At 37.6% G+C, this 21,646-nt stretch overlaps 1 long non-coding RNA gene across 8 annotated transcripts in view; it reads left to right on the top strand.

The window, feature by feature from the left end:
* Positions 1 to 21,646, top strand: part of LOC132652433 (uncharacterized) — a 149,104-nt gene that overhangs the window by 16,955 nt on the left and 110,503 nt on the right. For all 8 annotated transcript variants that reach the window (XR_009590001.1, XR_009590002.1, XR_009589995.1 and 5 more), the window contains exon 2: positions 697 to 841. This is a non-coding gene — a long non-coding RNA (uncharacterized LOC132652433). The remainder of the gene's footprint in view (positions 1 to 696; positions 842 to 21,646) is intronic.

Genomic DNA, 21,646 nt, shown 5'->3' with positions numbered 1-21,646 from the left:
TTAAGTAATGTTTGATAGCTTTAATGCTGTCCACAAAAATCAACATGAAGGAATAAAGAAGTAGGTATACAAGAGAAATATATATATATATATATATTATATTGTTCCTGTTTCCTTCCATTTTTATCAATGCATATCAGTAGACATCAGTAGATGCCGAATCTCTTTCATTAGGATGAGCAAATGGCTTTCAGTGGAGTATACATTTTTATTTACAAACAGCTGAACAGTTTCTGCTCATTCTTCCATCATATGAAAGTGCTTTATGTTTCTAGTTATAACATCTGTTGCTTTGACAAAGACAAATTCTGTAGCATTTTATTAAAATTACCTATAAAATAGCTCAATGATTTGCATTAGACAAAAGAGGTGAAAAATAAATAATGTAATAGTAGCTACAATGTGTTGCTATTAGCCCAAGAATGACAGCAACAGTATGGTCCATTATTGCCTTCCCTCTGGAAATACAATGACTGACCAGTCTATCAGAAATAGGAAGAGAAGATCACAGTCTCTCCCCAGGATATTTTTTTCAATTATAGTGCAGTCTTTTATCATTTTAAAATATGTACTCACTTATTTTGTTTGTGTGTTTATATGTTGTTTGAGTTGGTGTTCATATGCTTGTGTGCTAAGTGGTGTAAAAAAGGGGACTTTAATGTCCTCTAACACTTTCCACCTTTTCTTTCATGGCAGGGTCTCCCCAGAACCACCACTATTTGCTTGGCTGGAAGTTCCAAAGTCCCAAAGGATCTTTGATCCTCCTACAGACCTGGGATTAGAAGCATATGCAAGACACCCAGCTTTCATTGGTATTTGGATCTGAACTCCAGTCCTCATGGTAATACAGCAAGTGCTCTTTTCCTTGGGCTATCTCTCTAGCACTGGTACATTACAATGAGTAAATTAGCTATATCACAGGACATTAATATATGAAAACATAAGTGAAGATGGCATACCCATTTTTTCAAAGTTTCTTATGTATCTGAAGCAGCAAATGGTTGTTTTTACTTGTATTTACTTATATACCAGAGCATTAACCACTCTTTTTCTGTTTACCTTTCATTATTTAATGTTTTTATAATTTTTATTGGAATTGAATGTGAGGTAGTGAGAAGAGTTAAGATAGTATAAGTGATGTCAGGTAAAGAAGAAAGCTTTCAATGATCATCTGAAGTTCAAGCCACTATTTCAGATTGTTGAATTGTTAGTTATACACATCTATATTTCTTCTTGACCTCTTTGACAGTTATTAGATTGGGTTATAAAATATTTGAGATCAAATTGAAAACATATAAAGATACACTTTCATAGAGAAATGAAAGGTCAAAGCTAAACGAGGATTGATCATCTTACCCCATGTCCGCTCTATTGATTATCATTTTTAGGTGTATAGATTTCATTGTGTTTACCATATCTTATAGGTCTATATAAGTGAGTATATACTGTGTTTGTCTTTCTCTTCCTGGGATATTTCACTCAGAATGATCTTTTCTAGATCCCACCATGTGCCTGCAAATTTCATGATTTCCTCCTTTTTGATTGCTGAGTAGTATTCCATTGTGTAGAAATACCACAATTTCTGTACCCATTCCTCCATTGATGGACATCTGGGTTGTTTCCAGGTTCTGGCTATTACAAATAAAGCTGCTACAAACATGGTTGAGCAAGTATCCCTTTTGTGTACTTGAGCAAAGTTTGGGTATATACCTAGCAGTGGTATAGCTGGGTCTTGAGGAAGCACTATTCCTAATTGTCTTAGAAAGCGCCAGATAGATTTCCAGAGTGGTTGTACCAGTTTACATTCCCACCAGCAGTGGAGGAGAGTTCCCCTTTCTCCACAACCTCTCCAGCATGTGTTATCACTTGAGTTTTTCATCTTGGCCATTCTGATGGGTGTAAGGTGATATCTCAGGGTCATTTTGATTTGCATTTTTCCCTGATGGCTAATGAGGTTGAGCTTTTCTTTAAGTGTTTCTCTGCCACTCGATATTCCTCTGTCGAGAATTCTCTGTTTAGCTCTGTTCCCCATTTTTTAATTGGATTACTTGGTTTGCTGCTTTTCAGCTTTTGAACGTATGACAGGAGTCTACTGAGCGCATCTGAAAGACTCTAACTAGCAGTGTTTTCAAAGCAAAGACTCATGACCAAACTTTTGGCAGAGTACAGGGAATCATAAGAAAGAAGGGGAGTTAGTCTGATGGGGAAAGGATAGGAGCTCCACAAGGACCAAATATATCTGGCACAGGGTCTTTTCTGAGACTGACATTCAACCAAGGACCATGTATGGATATAACCTAGAACCTCCACTCAGATGTAGCCTGTGGTAGCTCAGTAACCAATTGGTTTCCCAAAGTGAGGGGAACAGGGACTATTTCTAACAGGAACTCAATGACTGGCTCTTTGGCCTCCCCACCCCCAAGGGAGGAGCAGTCCTGTTAGGCCACAGAGGAGGGCTTTGCAGCCAGTCCTGAAGATATCTGATAAAACAGGATCAGATGAATGGGGAGGAGGTCCCCCTATCAGTGGACTTGGAAAGGGGCACGGTGGAGATGAGGGAGGGAAGGAGGGACTGGGAGGGAATGAGGGAGCGAGACACAGCTGGGATACAGAGTTAATAAAATGTAACTGATAAGATAAAATTAAAAAAAAGGTCAAAGCTATAAAGAACCCAGAATCTCAACTATTATAATACCCTACTTCTTAGTTCTTAAACAAAAATATACTGTTCTTGGCCCATAAAATTTAAGATGTAATTTAAATCATGAAAACTCTTTTTTAAACTTCCAAGGGGTGTCTTCAGAATTTTGTTGTATCCATAATACTTTTTTTATTATTTTACTTTATTTTTCTTTATTAATTACACTTTACTCACTTTGTATCCTCCCCCCCCCCCCGTGGTTCCCTCCCTCCTCCTGTCCTGTCCCAATCTCTCCCTTTCTCCACCCTCTGCATGCATGCCCCTCCCAAGTCCACTGATAGGGGAGGACTTTTTTTCCTTCCTTCTGATCCCAGTCAATTAGGTCTCATCAGGAGTTCTTGCATTGTCTTCTTCTGTGGCCTGGTAATGCTGCTTCCCCCTCAGGGTAAGGTAATTAAAGAGCAGGCCAATCAGTTCATGTCAAAGACAGTCCTTGTTCCTATTACAATGGGACCCACTTGGATACTGAACTGCCATGGGCTATATCAGTGCAGGGGTCTTAGGTTATCTTTATGCATAGTCCTTGGTTGGAATAGCAGTCTCAGGAAAGAACCCTGTGCTCAGACTTTTTGGTTCTGTTGCTCTCCTTATGGAGTTCCTGTCCTCTCCAGATCTTATTGTTTTCCACTTCTTTCCTAAGATTCCCTGCACCCTGCCCAAAGGTTGCCCATAAGTCTCAGTATCTACATTGATAGTCTGCAGGGCAGAGCTTTTCAGAGGTCCTCTGTGTCAGGCTCCTGACTTTTTCCCTCTTTTCTCCTTCTTCTGATGTCCAGCCTCTTTGCCTTTCTGGATAGAAATTGAGCATTTTAGCAAGAGTCCTCGCTCTTGATTAGTTTCTTTAGGTGTACAGATTTTAGTAGGTTTATCCTATATTATATGTCTATATGAGTGAGTATATACTGTGTGCATCTTTCTGCTTCTGGGATAGCTCACTCAGGATGATCTTTTCCAGATCCAGTATATATAAAGAACTAAAGAAGGTAAACAACAAAAAATCAAGTAATCCAATTAAAAAATGGGGTACAGAGCTAAACAGAGATTTCTCTGCAGAAGAATATCAAATGGCAGAGAAACACTTAAAGAAAAGCTCAACCTCATTAGCCATCAGGGAAATGCAAATCAAAACGACCCTAAGATTTCACCTTACATCCATCAGAATGGCTAACATCAAAAACTCAAGAGACAACATATGCTGGAGAGGTTGTGGAGAAAGGGGAACCCTCCTCCACTGCTGGTGGGAATGTAAACTTGTACAACCACTCTGGAAAGCAATCTGGCGCTTTCTCAGACAACTAGGAATAGCGCTTCCTCAAGATCCAGCTATACCACTCCTAGGCATATATCCAAAAGATTCTCAAGTACACAATAAAGACATTTGCTCAACCATGTTTGTAGCAGCTTTATTTGTAATAGCCAGAAGCTGGAAACAGCCCAGATGCTCCTCAGTGGAGGAATGGATGCACAAATTGTGGTATATCTTCACAATGGAATATTACTCAGCAATAAAAAACAAGGAAACCATGAAATTTCCATATTACTTTCTAAATCAAATTATAATTAAATTGGTTATCACATGAGACAGAGACCAGAAGTTTGAATTTCAAGTAAACCATCCTGCTCCATTAAATGCTACAAGGTAAGGATGCTTCTTAATCAAAACCTGGTGGGTTCTTAAAGCCCCTTAAGGATCACTTAAAGTAGAAGTTTAGTCTCCATAGTCTTCTGATAGATGTGCTGTCTCTAATACCCTTACACACATAAAAATATGATGACACTTACTGTGAATAGGTACCACCTCGGAACTTCTAAAGTGCTTTTCCTCTTCATTCTGGCATGGGGCCAGTCGAGCTTCAGCATTCATAATGTAAGTTACAACTATAAGGATGTAATGATACCTATGTCATATAAGATCATCAGTGAAACAGTTTGAAGGTCCATCTTTTTAATTAAAATTGAAACATTAATGAAGACCTGGATGAGAGTCATGGTACAGTTCCCAGGCATGTCCATTGTTATTCTGCCTGCAAATGAAGAACCCAGGGTTCTCACTCAACGTGTCTATAGGGTTATTTAGTGTTTCGGGGTCAGAATCATTCCCATTGCTTCCTAAACTGATGCCATCTAATTAGTATTCTACTTTTCTGATTCTCTTCTTATTAATGAAATTTGACCACTGAACTGGGATGGCATCCTGCTTCATGCTTAGAATAAAAAAAAATCATAGGTCAGTCCTACATCAAGCTACAGATCGTTAGGTCTAACATATTATCTAGTGTTGCCTCCTAATAATTAAACTCTTTTAAGTCTGATTTTAAAAAGTCAGGAAGAGGTCTTTGCCAAATTAATATGAGAAGTCCTTATCTCCATTTGCCTCTAGGAGCTTGCTAGTTTCATCTCCTTTAGAGACTACAAGCTGTGAAAAAAAAAAAAGAAAATAATAATACTTGTGTAATACAATTTCCTCAGAAAAACTTAATTTTACATCTATGATTTTGTAGAATAGCATATTTGTCATCTAAAATACTTATTACTTATTTACAGTAAATAAATTTTAAATCCTCTTCTTTAGCCAATTTGATACATTCACTGCATCAATATTATCTTCAGTCACCATTAACATGGAGAATTGGGTGTTACATGAAATAAAACCAGAGACAGAAATAAATAATCTCAATATCTCATAATCTCCCTAAGATGCAAAATCTCATAGACATTTTGATGACCTCTGTTTTAAGTGAACTCTGTACATTCAAATTATCTTACTTGTAAAGTATTCTCACATTTGCCTATGACATCTAGTAAATCATTAACTCAAAAGCTGGTATTGGAAACAACCTTTGTTTCCAACACAATGGGATTATAAAATGAAAGAGACAGATGCAACTACACATAGTTGTTTTCTTGCCAATTTATTTCTGTTGATTTAAATGTATCAATGGACTTTTGGCTAGTTTTCCTGGTATTTTTGCTTGGCAACCATGCTCATATGTTTCTAGAGAAAAAAAAAATAAACTATCTCTCTTAGCCCACAGAGAAGTATATATAAGTATGTTCTAGGAAGTAATGATTCTAATATTTAAGATTGTATTAGGTAAAGGATGCTTAAATGAGGTGAAAGCTTAACTTCATGTTGTAAAATGCAATTAATACGCAGAAGATCTTAGAGACAAGCCATGATAATCTTCAAGGACACAAGCACATTAATAGCAGTAGGAAAAGGGAAATGTGATTTTGTATCAGCACGAATAGATGTCTTGCAGTTCTTTAGGATCTGACATTCTCTTCTGGCCTATGCACCAGACCTATGTGTGATGCACATATGTACAGTCAGGCAAACACTCTCACACAAAATATACAAAAAAACAAATCTTTAAAAACCACTTTTTCATACGCTTTGATGCTCTGAACAAGCAGAATTACGAACTATATTTACACAATCTAAGAAAAAAAGGAAGTTTAGTCAATGGTAGGTTTAAATATTAATTTTTCATCATAGGTAGTGATGAAATAATGAAAGGACACAATTGCACAAGGATTTAGCCCAAAGTAATTTTCTTTTTCTTAAATAACTTTTATTTTTTATATTAATCACAGGTTATTTACTTTGTGTACCAGCCGTAGCCCCCTCCCTCATCCCCTCCCAATCTCCAACCTCCCTCCCTCATCTCCTCCCTGTTCCTTTCCAAATTCATCAATGGGGGAGGACCTCCTCCCCTTCCATCTGACCCTAGCTTATCAGGACTGGCTGCAATGTCCTCCTCTGTGGCCTAGCAAGGCTGCTCCTTTCTCAGGGAGGAGGGGAGGTCAAAGAGCCAGCCATTTTCATTTACATTATTGGTACTATTTTTCATACCCACACTCAACTACAAAAATTTAAATTCCTTTGCTACGATAAAATATTGGTTCCATATATTAAATGAAGAGCAGCAAGTTTTTATCAAGGATACTTAAATTCTCTGATAATTTTTAATACTATTCTTTTAAGTTGATCTTTAAAAAAAATCAATATTTTCCTGGATGTGGTAGTAATTATGAAAAAACTATTAAGTGGGTACCTAATGAAAAATACTGAAAATTTTCTTCCAAACAAACCAAGATTACTTTAGAAAACTATTGTGAATTTGTGAGTCATTATTGAGAATATAAGAGAAATGAGAAATTTCACCCTTGCATCAGTAGTAGGAAAGTTAATGAACCACGTTTCCTTTCTAAATCATATCTACAGCATAAATTAAAGCTAGTTCAATGGTCTGTACAAAAAAAACCACATAAATACAGAAAACATAAAACGTATTATTGAGAATTCTGTAGCTCATTAAATGTAGTCATGAAATGAGCTAACTTAAGATTTTTCAGTTTGCTTGCGGAATAGATAAGTGAGTACAGGTACTCACTTATCTATTACTGTGAAATTTTTATAAAGACTCTAAAACACTAAGGTAGACTTAGAGTTCTTGACCCAACTAAGCCATCCAACCTGCTCAAGTCTCAGGTTAGTACATATGGCCGGACTGCCAGATTCCATTAAGGTAATTGCCATGACACCAATAACTTTAGATATAAAAATTACATAAGTTTTAGGGTTGAAAAACATCATATGCAATAAAATTGAGAATATTGGGTTCAATGATATTTTACAGCTACCAGAAGCATAAACCTGCTTATGTGTTAATTCCACTTCTTCTCAAATATTTATTGTCAATGCCATAAAATATTAAAATTAATAATGAAAACTAGGATCTTGAAATAAATTATTCAGTTTTCAAATAATTATTCTGTTTAGATGATTTAGTGCTAGAACAGCAAATGGAAAATGCACAATAAAAAAATCAAAAGGAAATGATAACTTACTGGATCACTGCGTGTTGGAGGTGAGAACATTTTTATTTGCCTGGTTGTTAAAGTAAAGCAGAATTTCCTCAGCGCTCACAGTTGAGACTTTGTATGGATATAACCTAGAACCACTGCTTGGAGGTAGCCCATGGTAGCTCAGTATCTAAGTGGGTTTCCCTAGGAAGGGAACAGGAACTATTTCTGACATGAACTCAATGACTGGCTCCTTTACCTCCTCCCCACCCCGAGGGAGGAACAGCCTTGCTAGGTCACAGAAGAGGACATAGTAGCCAGTCCTGAAGACAGCTGATAAGTTAGGGTCAGATGGAAGGGGAGGAGGACGTCCCTTACTAGTGGACTAGGAAAGGGGCAGGTAGGAGATGAGGGAGAGAGGGTGGGGTTCGGGGGGAATGAGGGAGGGGGCTATGGCTGGTATACAAAGTAAATAACCTGTGATTAATAAAAAAATTAATAAACAAATAAAAAAACATTAGTCAAATATTTAAATGTTATAATGTACAATCTATTAGCTCCTTTATGGTGTAAAGGAAAATAGATTTGAACATATGCATACCCAAGATGCTTTTCTGAAATATGTTTTGCTTTACCTATTGTAAAATTAATACACTAAAAACAAAGCATGAAATATTCATAATCAAAAAGTTAATTTCATTTTCTATTGAGAAAAATTAGTTTTGATTCTGAATGATTTAAGAAAAAAATAAAATGTGAAACATAAGCGAGTATATATGCCAAATATATTCGCAGACATTACAGAATCCCCATAGAGCAACCAGGTCCTTAATGGTAATAAAATCACCACTAACATCTTTATTAAAGCTGAATTTCATTCTGTTATAGTGGAAAAGGGATTACCACTGAGGTTCAGTTCCATCTTCTGTACTGAACAGATAAACCACTTACAAGACATAATGAAACAGGGGTCTTTTTAAAAATACATGAAGGGAAAATGTGTTTTCATATGAGCTCCGCACATTTGATGCACATTCTGAATTCCTTCTGTGGTAGCTTTCAGGGTTCCACTGATCTTGTGGCATGGGAGGCTGGTACAGTGTGAGGCTACTACCAGGAACTTCATGACAGCATTAAGTTGAGTGATGGGAAAATGAATGCAATAGGAGAAACTTTTGCCTGCTTGCTAACGAACACGAGTCAAACAATGACGAGTGTTACTGATACATTGACTAGTTAGACATCTGCCTGTCTACCTTCCTTCCTTCTTTCTTTTCTTCCATTTCTTCTCCTCTTCTTTCTTCCTTCCTTCTTTCTTTCCTTCCTTCCTTTCTTCCTTCCTTTCTTCCTTCCTTCCCTTCCTACTTTTTTTTTTAATTTATTTTGATTTTGAGGTGGTTTTCAATATAATATTACAAAGGTCAGTAAGGAAACTTTTATGCTACAGTTTCTCATTTCAGAGAAATCAAAGAAAAACACACAGCAATATGAAGCTTCAGGAGCCACGGTGGACTATGAGCAATTTCCTTGTCTGTCATATGTATGTAATGTTTTCTTCATGTTTTTTGTTTTTGGAGAAAGGAAACTTTTGTTCTTCATAGTCATTGTGAAGGATGATTGAGAAACATGGTTTTGTGGAATAAGGTAAAGAAATTAACAAGGTGAAGAAATCACCTTGTTGCTAAATTTCCCTCTACTTTTGAAATCTTATGTCCAGCCAGTTACTGAAATATAATTAAGCTGATCTAGTTCATCAGATGACAATACTGGTTATAAATCTCAGACTTCAGTAAAGCCACAATACAAACAGCTGGGTCCCTTCCACACCTTATTGGTTTCTTGAGTTGTTTGAATCTATTCGAATATACATGCAATAACACTTTTCAAAATAAATATATTTTTCTATATTTTTTAAAATGGCATTTGAATCACATCTGATTAATAGTTTAGCAGGAAATAAAGCTCTACTTTCAAACCAATTTTCAGTCTTGTAATTAAGTATTTTTACATTTCCATGATTACATTATCTTTATATTAGTTTTTGGTTTAAGTATTATAGTTTTTATTAATTTTTTGAGAATTTTAAGCATGTGTATAACACATTCTGATTATTCTTTTTTTTTTCTTTTTAGTTACATTTTGTTAACTCTGTGTCCCAGCTGTATCCCACTCCCTCATTTCCTCCCCAACCCCACATTCCCTCCCTGGTCTCCTCCCTGCCCCTTTCCAAGTCCACTGATAGGGGAGGACCTCCTCCCCTTTCATTTGACCCTGTTTTATCAGATATCTTCAGGACTGGCTGCAAAGCCCTCCTCTGTGGCCTAACAGGACTGCTCCTCCCTTCGGGGGTGGGGAGACCAAAGAGCCAGTCATTGAGTTTCTGTTAGAAATAGTCCTTGTTCCCCTCACTTTGGGAAACCAATTGGTTACTGAGCTACCACAGGCTACATCTGAGTGGAGGTTCTAGGTTATATCCATACATGGTCCTTGGTTGAATGTCAGTCTCAGAAAAGACCCTGTGCCCAGATATATTTGGTCCTTGTGGAGCTCCTATCCTTTCCCCATCAGACTAACTCCCCTTCTTTCTTATGATTCCCTGTACTCTGCCAAAGGTTTGGTCATGAGTCTTTGCTTTGAACACACTGTTAGTTAGAGTCTTTCAGATGCGCTCAGTAGACTCCTGTCATACGTTCAATGCACATCCCATCTGTCTTTCTAAACAAGGATTGATCATCTTACCCCATGTCCGCTCAATTGATTATCCTTTTTAGGTGTATAGATTTCATTATGTTTATCATATCTTATAGGTCTATATAAGTGAGTATATCCTGTGTTTGTCTTTCTCCTTTTGGGATATTTCACTCAGAATGATCTTTTCTAGATCCCACCATGTGCCTGCAAATTTCATGATTTCCTCCTTTTTGATTGCTGAGTAGTATTCCATTGTATAAAAATACCACAATTTCTGTACCCATTCCACCGTTGATGGACATCTGGGTTGTTTCCAGGTTCTGGCTATTACAAATAGAGCTGTTATAAACATGGTTGAGCAAGTGTCCTTTTTGTGTACTTGAACAAACTTTGTGTATATACCTAGCAGTGGTATAGCTGGGTCTGGAGGAAGCACTATTCCTATTTGTCTTAGAAAGTGCCAGATAGCTTTCCAGAGTGGTTGTACCAGTTTGCATTCCCACCAGCAGTGGAGGAGGGTTCCCCTTTCTCCACAACCTCTCCAGCATGTGTTATCGCTTGAGTTTTTCATCTTGGCCATTCTGATGGATGTAAGGTGATATCTCAGAGTCGTTTTGATTTGCATTTCCCTGATGGCTAATGAGGATGAGCATTTCTTTAAGTGTTTTTCTGCCATTTGATATTCCTCTGTCGAGAATTCTCTGTTTAGCTCTGTTCCCCATATTTATCACCCTGCACAAAACTAAAGTCAAAGTGGATCAAGGACCTCAACATAAAACCAGATACCCTAAATCAATTGGAAAAAAAAGTGGGGAACAGCCTAGAACTCATTGGCACAGGAGACAACTTCCTGAACAGAACACCAACAGCACAGGCTCTAAGAGCAACAATCAATAAATGGGACCTCATGAAACTGAAAAGTTTCTGTAAAGCAAAGGATACCGTCATCAAAACAAAACGACTGCCTACAGATTGGGAAAGAATCTTCACTAACCCTTTATCTGACAGAGGACTAATATCCAGTATATACAAAGAACTAAAGAAGCTGAAAAGCAGCAATCCAAGTAATCCATTCTGATTATTCTTATCCATGAATCTCTTTTATTTCCTGCCTATCCCTGTCAACCTGAGGACGGAGTCTATGACGTCTTCAGCCATGTTTTTTTTTAATTTGTTATTAATTACACTTTATTCATTTTGTATCCCCCCATAAGCCCCTCCCTCCTCCCCTCCCAAACCCACCCTCCTTCCTCCCTCTGCATGCATGCCACTCCCCAAGTCCACTGATAGGGGAGGTTCTCCTCTCCTTTCTGATCTTAGTCTATCAGTTCTCATCAAAAGTGCCTGTATTGTCTCTTCTGTAGCCTGGTAAGGCTGCTCCCCCCCACAGGGGGAGGTGATCAAAGAGCAGGCCAATCAGTTCATGTCAGAGGCAGTTCCTCTTCCCATTACTACGTAACCCACTTGGACACTGAACTGCCATGGGCTACATCTGTGCAGGGGTTCTAGGTTATCTCCATGAATAGTCCTTGGTTGGAGTATGAGTCTTACAGCACCAAAGATGAACTAACTCCCTTTAAATTTAACCGCAGAGAAGTGAGTTGCCCTCATAAAAGATATTATGCTATTGTATCAGTAGATGTGTAGTATTGGAGGTTTAGTATGGTAGTTCATTAATGATCCTAAGTAAGATTGCTGATGTTTACTTTCCCTCAGCATTTCTTTATAAAACCTCCCAGAATTTTGAAATGAACCACTAAAGAGAAGTTTCCAGCTAATGTCATACTTGAATTTACTAAATTTCACAAATAGGTCATGTGATATTATCTGATGTTATTGCAGCTAAGTGGCAAAGGCTTATATAGTTTGGGAGACTTCTGGGCCTTCTCAAGAAACACTTTGTATAACGAGGTATCCTATTCCTTGCTTGGAGTCTTTAAATACTATTTTTTGCCTGAAAATTTCATGATGTCACTTTTACTCCATTTATTTATGTAATCACTTTACATCTTGATCCCTCCCTCCTCTCCTCTGAGCCGTACCCCACACCCACTCCCTTCTCCCATTTTCCCCTCTTCTTCCCAAGGATACAACTTGGGAAGTTGTATCCCCAGTTGATACAACTCCACCCTGGTACCTGGAGTCATGAGTCAGAGTCACCGTAGGACTGAGTACATCCCTATACATTTTATACCTGTTTACAAAATAATGAGTTCCATATGGCCTTTTGACACATGGTTTGTCACTGTCAATTCTCCCTACCTCCTCTTTCCCCTGAAATCTCTCAAACCCCTGTCTTTCTCTCAATTCCCACATTACCAATGTTCTACTAACCTCCTCTAAGTTATCCCTTTCAATGTCTCCTCTAGTATCTCTGTCTTAAGAGGAACCCAAGTGAACCACAGGGATCTCATGATTCAAATGTGGAATCATATTTGAAACAGATTATGTGGCATCTGCCTATCTGGGCATAGATTATGTTGCTCTGTATATTTTTCCAAGTTTTTCACAATTTAATTTTTAAACCTGAGTTAAATTTCATGTGTACTATATTATCTATTCATCACTTAATGGACATTTTACTCTTGTGATTAGAGTGCCACTGAGCATGGATAAGCAGGTTTCTCTGTGTTATGAAATAGAATCCTTTGGGTATTGGCCCAGTAGTCATACAGCTGAATCCATAGCTTTCTGACAAACTCACACTTACTTCCTATGGCTTTTCTAGTTTACTCGCCCACTAATACTGACCAAGGGTTCCCTTTTCCTGACATCTTTGCTAGCCTTGCCTGACATTTGGTTCTTCCTTGTAAGTCACTCTGACTGGAGAGAGATAGAGCCTCAAAGTCATTTTAATTTGTATGTCGCTAATGACTAATAATGTTCAAAACCTAATGAACTGTCTATTAGTCAATTTTTATTTTCTTTTGAAAACTTTCTCTGCAGTGTGAAACCAAAAAGAGCTAGAAGAAAAAGTATGAAGTATACTAGTTAAGTAGCTTGTAAATAAGGCTGTGGTTACCTAGGAAATATGGCCACATAGGACCTCAGGAAATTAAAAAACAAAAGAAAAAAATCTTGTAGGAAGACAGCAAGGAGAATGAGAGAAAACTTTATTGGAGACTTAATGTCTAAATCATATAAAGAGCACAGGAAGCAAAACATCAAGAAAACAAACAGTCCAATAAAATGTTCTATGTTTTATTTAAGCATTCGGTCTTGCTATAGAAAACACATTTTGGTTATTTGTTGGTATCATTGTCTCAACCTATATGTTTTTAATGCTGGGAAACAATAAATCATATGTATTAATCATTCTAATTTTATTGTTGATTTCTCATGTCATTCTACTGGGATAGGTTCACAATAAAAATTCCTATAAAAATAAAATGGATAGTATTCATAATTTTACACTGTTATTTAAGAAATAATTACACGTACATTTTCCAGTTTAAAAAAATTAGCCATTAGGAAAATGGTAGTATGCCTAAATCAAAAACACATTTTATCATTTTAATTCTTAATATTTAGAAATTATCTTCTGTGTTAAAGGAGAAAAAAGTAAGCATTAAGAATAAAGCAAGGAACATTTTACTTCCAGTAACGGGAGTTACCTCTCTGAATTCACTCACCAGTTTCTTAAGTCATATACTTCTCTGTACCTCCATCACCTTGATGGTACTATGAGCAAATTCTTATGTATCTCTCCTGATACTCATTTCTAGCATTTCTCAGGCCACAAACTCAGAATTCTCTTAACATATCACTGTTCTTTAAATCTCCACTCTCAGTATACATGATTCTTACAGTGCTCTGTTTTTATGGTGATCATTATCATCGACCTCTTCTGGTACAGATTTAGCACTCTTCTTCTTGCTTGTCAAACTCTAATGATAAAAGCTGTTGGAAGGAATTACCCATTTACCATTTCTGTAACTGAACCTGCATAGTTGAGCACAGCTAGAAACAAATGCATTGCTCTTTCTGAGTTACTACCCTCCTTTTCCAGCCTCCCATAAATGTCCACCCAACGTCTTTCCTGTTTGTAGACTTTTGTCTTTTCTGTTCCCTTGCTCTCAAGTCACCCTCCTTACTTTTCTTATGACTCACGCTCCACACTCTTGCTGTCATTTCAAATATTGCTTCCTGCAGAGACTCTTCCTGACTATAGAACACAATATGCATATTCTATTTTGGATTCTCATTTTACTTTAAATTTTATTTTATACCTATGTGCACTTTCTCTCTCTCTCTCTCTCTCTCTCTCTCTCTCTCTCTCTCTCTCTCTCTCTTTGGTCTCACATACTTACTTTCTCTTTAAACATCCTTTTTCACAAAATAAAAGAGTTCTATAGGAAAGAAATTACATTAAGATAATGTTTACGACATTTAAAAGTACAGCACTGTAGATGTTATTTTGCTTCACAAAATAAAGCAGAGTTCTATAGAAAAGAAATATATTATGATGATGTTTTATGACATTTAAAAGTATAGTAATATACATGCATTTAACCATAAGATTTGGATGTGGACCCAGCAATTACTGTAATTGATCAATAATAATGGGAATGAATGGTAACTTTCAGTATCTCTAGTAGCTATACTAAAATACAAAAACTCTGTGACTTATACTGGTAAAAATATAAAGTGGTGCAGATAATATTGTATACTTAAATATAGCATATCCTTATGCTGTGTTTAAGAGCCTTGTATAAAATGAATATAGATTTTTTTTCTCATAAAAGTTGGCAAGACACAAATGTTTACACAGACTGCTGAAGAGTCTATGAAACCTGAATTATGAAGTAAAGCGACTTCAGTCCCTCACTTTCTGCATATAAATTTCATTCCTTTTATCTTTTACTGATTTGTTGATATAAATTAGACATCTATGATGGGTACATCACCATAGTTTTGAATGCCACCTCTCTCAGTTCTTCAATGTTTGAAGACTGAGACAGAAGGATGGAGTGAAACAACCAATACAGCAGAGAAGATATATATAAATATGAGAGCAAAGTGAAAAATTACCTTGGGGTAGTAGGATTGCACATGTCTTCAAAAGGACCCAAACTTGAGGAATAATGTTTCAAGATTCAGCTATAGTACTCCTAAGCATATATCCAAAATATGCTCAAGTACACAACAAAGACATTTGCTCAACCATGTTCACAGCAGCTTTATTTGTAATAGCCAGAATCTGGGAACAACCTAGATGTCCCTCAACTGAGGAATAGATACAGAAATTGTGGTACAGCTATACAATGGAACACTACTCAGCAACGAAAAACAAGGAAATCATGAAATTTGCAGGCAAATGGTGGGAACTAGAAAAATCATGAGTGAGATATCTCAGAAGCAGAAAAACACACATGGTATGCACTCACTTACAAGTGGATATTATACCTATAATATAGGATAAACATATTAAAATCTGTAAACCTAAAGAAGCTAAGCATAAAGGAGGACCATGGGTAAGATGCTCAATTCTCACTCAGAAAGGCAAATGAGATGGACATTGCAAGAGGGAGTGTTGGTATAACGTTCTTTTGAAATGTATAAACCTTACCCTTGTTCATTCAAATGTTGACTTCTCCCCCCCACCCCACACTCTCTGGTTTCAATCTGGATATAGTATTGTGATACTTTTTCTAAGCATCCTGTCTCAATTTTGTGTAAATTTCCAAATAAAGCAACTAGACACAATGTTGAGTAGGGAAAGGAAGTAGGAGGGAGAGGGGAGGAGTCCAAGGACAGGAAAAAGTAGAAGGAGAAAGGGTGAGAGGAGAGCTAGGAGCACAGCTGGAGGACAGATCTTGGAATGACTTGGAGATGGACTGGACATAATATATCACTAAAAGCAAGTATAATGTAAAAAATCTAAATGTTAGGAAACTATGAGGGCTTGGAGGTTTAGAGGGAGTAACTATTGCCCAGCATTGTGTTCTAGGTTAACTAAAGAAATCCCAGTGTCTGTGAGGTGATTTGGGTATATACCTGTTTAAGATTAACAGCAAGCTTTACCAGAAGATATATCAATAGTAAAAATTACTCACTGTTTACAACAAGGGAGAAAGCAGGGAACAGGATAGGAGCCTACCACAGAGGGCCTTTGAAAGATTCCACCCAAAATGGTATCAAAGCAGATGATGAAACTCATAGCCAAACTTTCGGGCAGAGTTCAGGGAGTCTTATGAAAGAAGGGGGAGATAGAAAGACCTGGGGAGACAGGAGTTCTACAAGGAGAGCAACAGAACAAAAAAAAAATGGGCCCAGGGATCTTTTCTGAGACTGATACTCCAACCAAGGACCATGTATGGATATAACCTAGAACACCTGCACAGATGTAGCCCATAGCAGCTCAGTCTCCAAGTGGGCTCCCTAGTATTGGGAAACAGGGACTGTCTCTAACATAACTCTCAGTGGTCTGCTCTTTGATCACCTTGCTCTGGCAGGGGAGCAGCCTTTCCAGGCCACAGAGGAAGACAATGCAGCCAGTCCTGATGAGACCTGATAGCTAGGGTCAGAGGGAAGGGGAGGAGGATCTCTCATGTCAGTGTACTCGGGGAGGGGCAAAGGAGGAGATGAGAGAGGAAGGTGGGGTTGGGAGAGGATGAGCAAGGGGGCTACAGCTGGGATACAAAGTGAAAAAACTGTAATTTATAAAAAAATAAATTTATAAAAAGGAATCTAAAAGTCAAGTACTCCACAATAAAGATCATTTATGCCTTCCGTACCACTGTACTATAATATCTCTTCCTTAGACTACTAACATTTAGTAAAGAAACAGAAATGACCTCCTCTGTGGCCTAGCAAGACTGCTCCTCTCTCGGGTGGAGTGAGATCAAAGAACCAGCCACTGAGTTCATGTCAGAGACAGTCCCGGTTCTCCTTACTAGGGAACCCACTTGAACACTGAGCTACCATGGGTTACATCTGAGCAGGAGTTCTAGGTTATATCTATACATGGTCCTTGGTTGGAGAATCATTCTCAGAAAAGACCCTTGTGCCCATATATATTTGGTCTTTGTGGAGCTCCTGTCCTCTCTGGGTCTTACTAACTCCCCCTTCTTTTATATGATTCCCTGCACTCTTTCGAAGCTTTGGTTATCAGTCTCAGTACCTGATTTGATACACTGCTAGGTAGACTCTTTCCCTGGGCTCCTGTCCTGTTTCTAATTTTCTCCTACTTCCAATGTCCATCCCATTTGCCTTCCTAAGTGAGGATTGATCATCTTACCCTGGGTACTCTTTCTTGTATAGCCAGTCCTGATGAGACATGATATGCTAGGCTCAGATGGAAGGGGAGGAGGACCTCCCCTAGCAGTAGACTTAGAGAGGGGCAGGGAGGAGATGAGGGAGGGAGGGGGGATTGAGAGGGAATGAGGGAAGGGGCTACAGCTGGGATACAAAGTAAATAAACTGTAATTAATATAAAAAAAGAAACAAATGAAACACAAGGAAGTAACATGAACTAAGCTTTATTGTCACAATGCTATGGACTTGTATCTTTCTTACTCTTTTACTCTTTACCCCCCTCTTTTCTCACAGAATTTCTTGAAATAGTATGGGTTCCAATTAATATTTGCTGAATTAACCAATGACTGAATTTACCAATAAATGTATTACAATTTTCAGAGTATGACTTTTGTATTTAGTATATATATGTATATATTAGTATAACACTGTATCACTAATATATACATTTAAATTTAAAATATTGATGAGTAAAATAAAAATATTTCTTTGCTGCAGGCTCACAAGACAGTCACACAAAATCTGTAACATGAAGCCTTATCAGAAAAACACAGTAATGGAACTATCATATGATATGAAAGGGTAATTTGTTATAAGTTGATAAAACACCATTAGTTAGCATCTATCCATAATCTGCCTTTAGAAAAGCATGGGTAGAATATTGAGCCTCACCTTGAGTAGAAAAAGAAACTTTCCAATTTTTTTAGAGAAAATTTTCAGGGAAATCTCATCTATTTACATATGAGTAACTAGGATTCTCTAAGGGAATCTTCAAATCTTCATGCAGGTAGGAGGAAACTGAAATGTTCAAAATGAAAGGCATAATGAGGAAAGCAGGGGGAAGGATTGAGAGATGCTGTAGGCGGGAGCAAAGTACAGCAGTGGGCTAGGCAGATATTTGTCCTGGGTGTGGGTGGGGAGAAGATGGCAGTGAGTTTTAGGAAGAGCATTGTGAAGAACTAGGTAGAGAGCACTATAGAAAGATCCCTTCGTGTAAAGATTAAAAAGTCAAATGCACAGTTTGAAAGAGAATAGGGCTATGTGTTCCTCTCGGTGGAAAGACCTGCGCCCTCTCAGACATCCTGCAGCAGCCTTGATGATGAATGCGTCTTCCTAAGTGAGGATTGATCATCTTACTCTGGGTACTCTTTCTTGTATAGCCAGTCCTGATGAGACATGATATGCTAGGCTCAGATGGACACCTAGTGCAGCTACTTTGTGATACCTGCCAGCGCCATAAACTCTCCATGAAACACAAGCTTCCTTGAAAATCCAGAGAATCCATGCTTTCAAAATAATTTGATTTCCTCTACAGCTTTCTTAGCAACCTCTGTAGCTTCTATCATGAACCAGTGCTGTGCCCTTCAGAATAGACCCCGAGTTTTCATGGTTTGGGATCCCATTCTGAATTTCCCACTTACTACGTGCTAAGCAGCTCAGATATCATTGAGTTAAAATGAATTCATGAAAAAACAGGTTTTGCAGACAGATTGTAAAAGCCCTAAAGACTTGAGAACTACATTGCTTTCATCAATTCTTCTGCTGCTATATCCTTTATTGTGTGTCAAACTAGACCTGATAGGTTAGGGTCATGGAAGGGGAGGAAGACCTCCTCTATCAGTGGACTTGAGGAGGGGCACGGGTGGAGAAGAGTGAGGGAAGGTGGAATGTGGAGAGGATGAGGGAGGGGACCAGAGCTGGGATACCAATTGAATAAATTGTAATAAATTAAAAAAAAATAAATTTTAAAAAGAATCTGTAAAGTGTAATTAATAAAAAATAAAAAAGAATCTGTTTGTTTTGAGTTGTTAGAAGTTTATCATTTTATCACTGTTCTTCCTGTATCAGGAAACTGATATTTTGTGTAATGTTTTTGATCTATAACTTGTATTTATATTGAAAGGATCAAATTTGGTTAAGTGTACTCAACAATTATTAAGAATATAGACGTTGAAATGACTATGAAAAATGTGGCAACAAAAAGAATAGCATTAAGTATACAAGACTTCAGGAACATAAAATGACTATAAAGGAGTATTAGATTGAACAAATTCTTCTTAAAAAGATTTAGTTGTTTCTTGCTAAAGTAAATTACACATGGCTTTTTCCTCACCCTTAATTTATATAAAACATACTTCTTTAATATTTTAGGTTTTCAAAGAGTTCATAATATTTTTTGACAAGCATTTTCTGAGTTTAAAGAGAAAACTCTACTAAAATAGAGAACACTGAATGCTAACAGTCCATCAGCTCATTTCATCTGAATTAAAAAAAATCACGGAAGACAATGAGAAGAATTTCTGTGAATTTCCAGGTAATTCACCACAGGGCATGAAATATTCAGTGTCTTGGGTGCTTATTTTGTGTAAATATAACTTTTATTTGAAGATTCTTCATAAGAAACTTTTAAAATCCAAATTTATTATTTTACCTAAGTTGGTACTGGAAGTAAAATTAAAATTTATATTTGGGTGAAATGTGCTACTTGTATGACTTGTGTATTTATTTATAATTCACCTTGTTCCAAAGGAACAAAGCTTACTGTTGGGTTAAAGCCAAAATAATGAGGCTTGACACTGACTGAGAGCACTGACCATAGCTTGTTCATCCAGTGGAATATTACATAGGGATAGAAATATTAAAAGTTAAACCACTTTTGAGAGCAAGTCATTTTCAATGAAATAATTCAAAATCTGTGAGATGTGATTCCATTCACATGAAGTTTAAAAGGAAACCTGTTTGTAAGTTAGCGCTGCAGGGAAACGGCAAGAGGGAGATAGCTGAGGAGGGAGACAGAGAGGTAAGAGTACAAGGATGCACTCCTAAAGTTAGATACATTCTCTGCAAGATTTGTAGCTGCTTACAGAGATGCATTCACTTTCCGATAACTCTTGTAGTTGTATGCTTCCTTTTTAATTTTTAATTTTTTTATGTGTTTGTAGTAACTTAGAAGGCTAAAGGCATTTTAAAATTTCCTGCTGAAATTGTGACTCGTGCGCTCTGTGTTCGTACATGTGTGAGGCCTGTGTAACACCATTTCTGAAAAAGAAACTCTGTCTTAAGGGTAAATGACCTAAGCATAAACTCCAGTTTCAAAAAGAAGAAGAAAAAAATAACAAAAATGTGCTTTGATCACTCAACTCTGGTAATATTTAACCATCGCCCCTAGCAATGGCTAATCAATGAATACCTGAAGTTTACCCTGGTATTCGTTATAATAGGATGAGTAAAACAATTATGGTTTGGCCCTCTGGGGTTTGGCCATCCGGACACCCGATATTTGGTAAATGTCAGTCAATCATAGAATTGCCAAGCTAGAATATCCCAAACCTTGCTGTAACCATACATAAAACCCCTCTCTCAGCATCTGCTTTGATACACTGCTAGGTAGAGTCTTTCAGAGGCCCTCTATGACAGGGAATCATATGAAAGAAGGGGGAGTTAGTAAGACATGGAAAGGACAGGAACACCACAAGGACCAAATATATCTGGCCACAGGGGTCTTTTCTGAGACTGATTCTCCAAACAAGGACCAAAAATGGATATAACCTAGAACACCTGCTCAGATGTAGCCCATGGTAGCTCAGTATCCAAGTGGGTCACCCTAGTTAGGGGAACAGGGATTGTCTCTGACATGAAATCAGTGGCTGGCTCTTTGCCCTTCCCCTCCCCCTTGGGAGGGGCAGTCTTGCTAGGCCACAGAGGAGGACATTGCAGCCAGTCCTAATGAGACCTGATAAACTAGGATCTGGACTTAGAGAGGGGCAGAGAGGGTGAGTTTGGGAAGGAATGAAGGAGGGGACTACAGCTGAGATACAAAGTAAATAACCTGTAATTAATATAAAAATTAAATATTAAAAAAACAAAACAAAACAAAACCCCTCTCTCCCTGAGCTTGGGGCTCTATACTCTAGAACCATCACTGCTTTGGTGTTGGTGTGGGCTGGAGCTCTTGAAATCGAATCCTTAGTGGTCTTTGGGGTCAGCGAAACTTGGGCACAATACATGCAAAGATGGTGAGGCAACTCAGACTTTCAAATGTTGTTCATTCAAAGCTCAGAGATGGTATTTTCAGTCATCTACCTTGCACTAGTTGACCTAGTCTGCAAAATAACAGTTTGTGTGACTCACTTCTAAAGATTAAATTCAATAAATATATCATGGATAGAATTTAAATTACCTGAAAAT

Source organism: Meriones unguiculatus, chromosome 2 (assembly GCF_030254825.1).
Source record: "Meriones unguiculatus strain TT.TT164.6M chromosome 2, Bangor_MerUng_6.1, whole genome shotgun sequence".
NCBI classification, from domain to species: domain Eukaryota; kingdom Metazoa; phylum Chordata; class Mammalia; order Rodentia; family Muridae; genus Meriones; species Meriones unguiculatus.
This window is presented reverse-complemented; position numbering and strand designations above follow the sequence as displayed.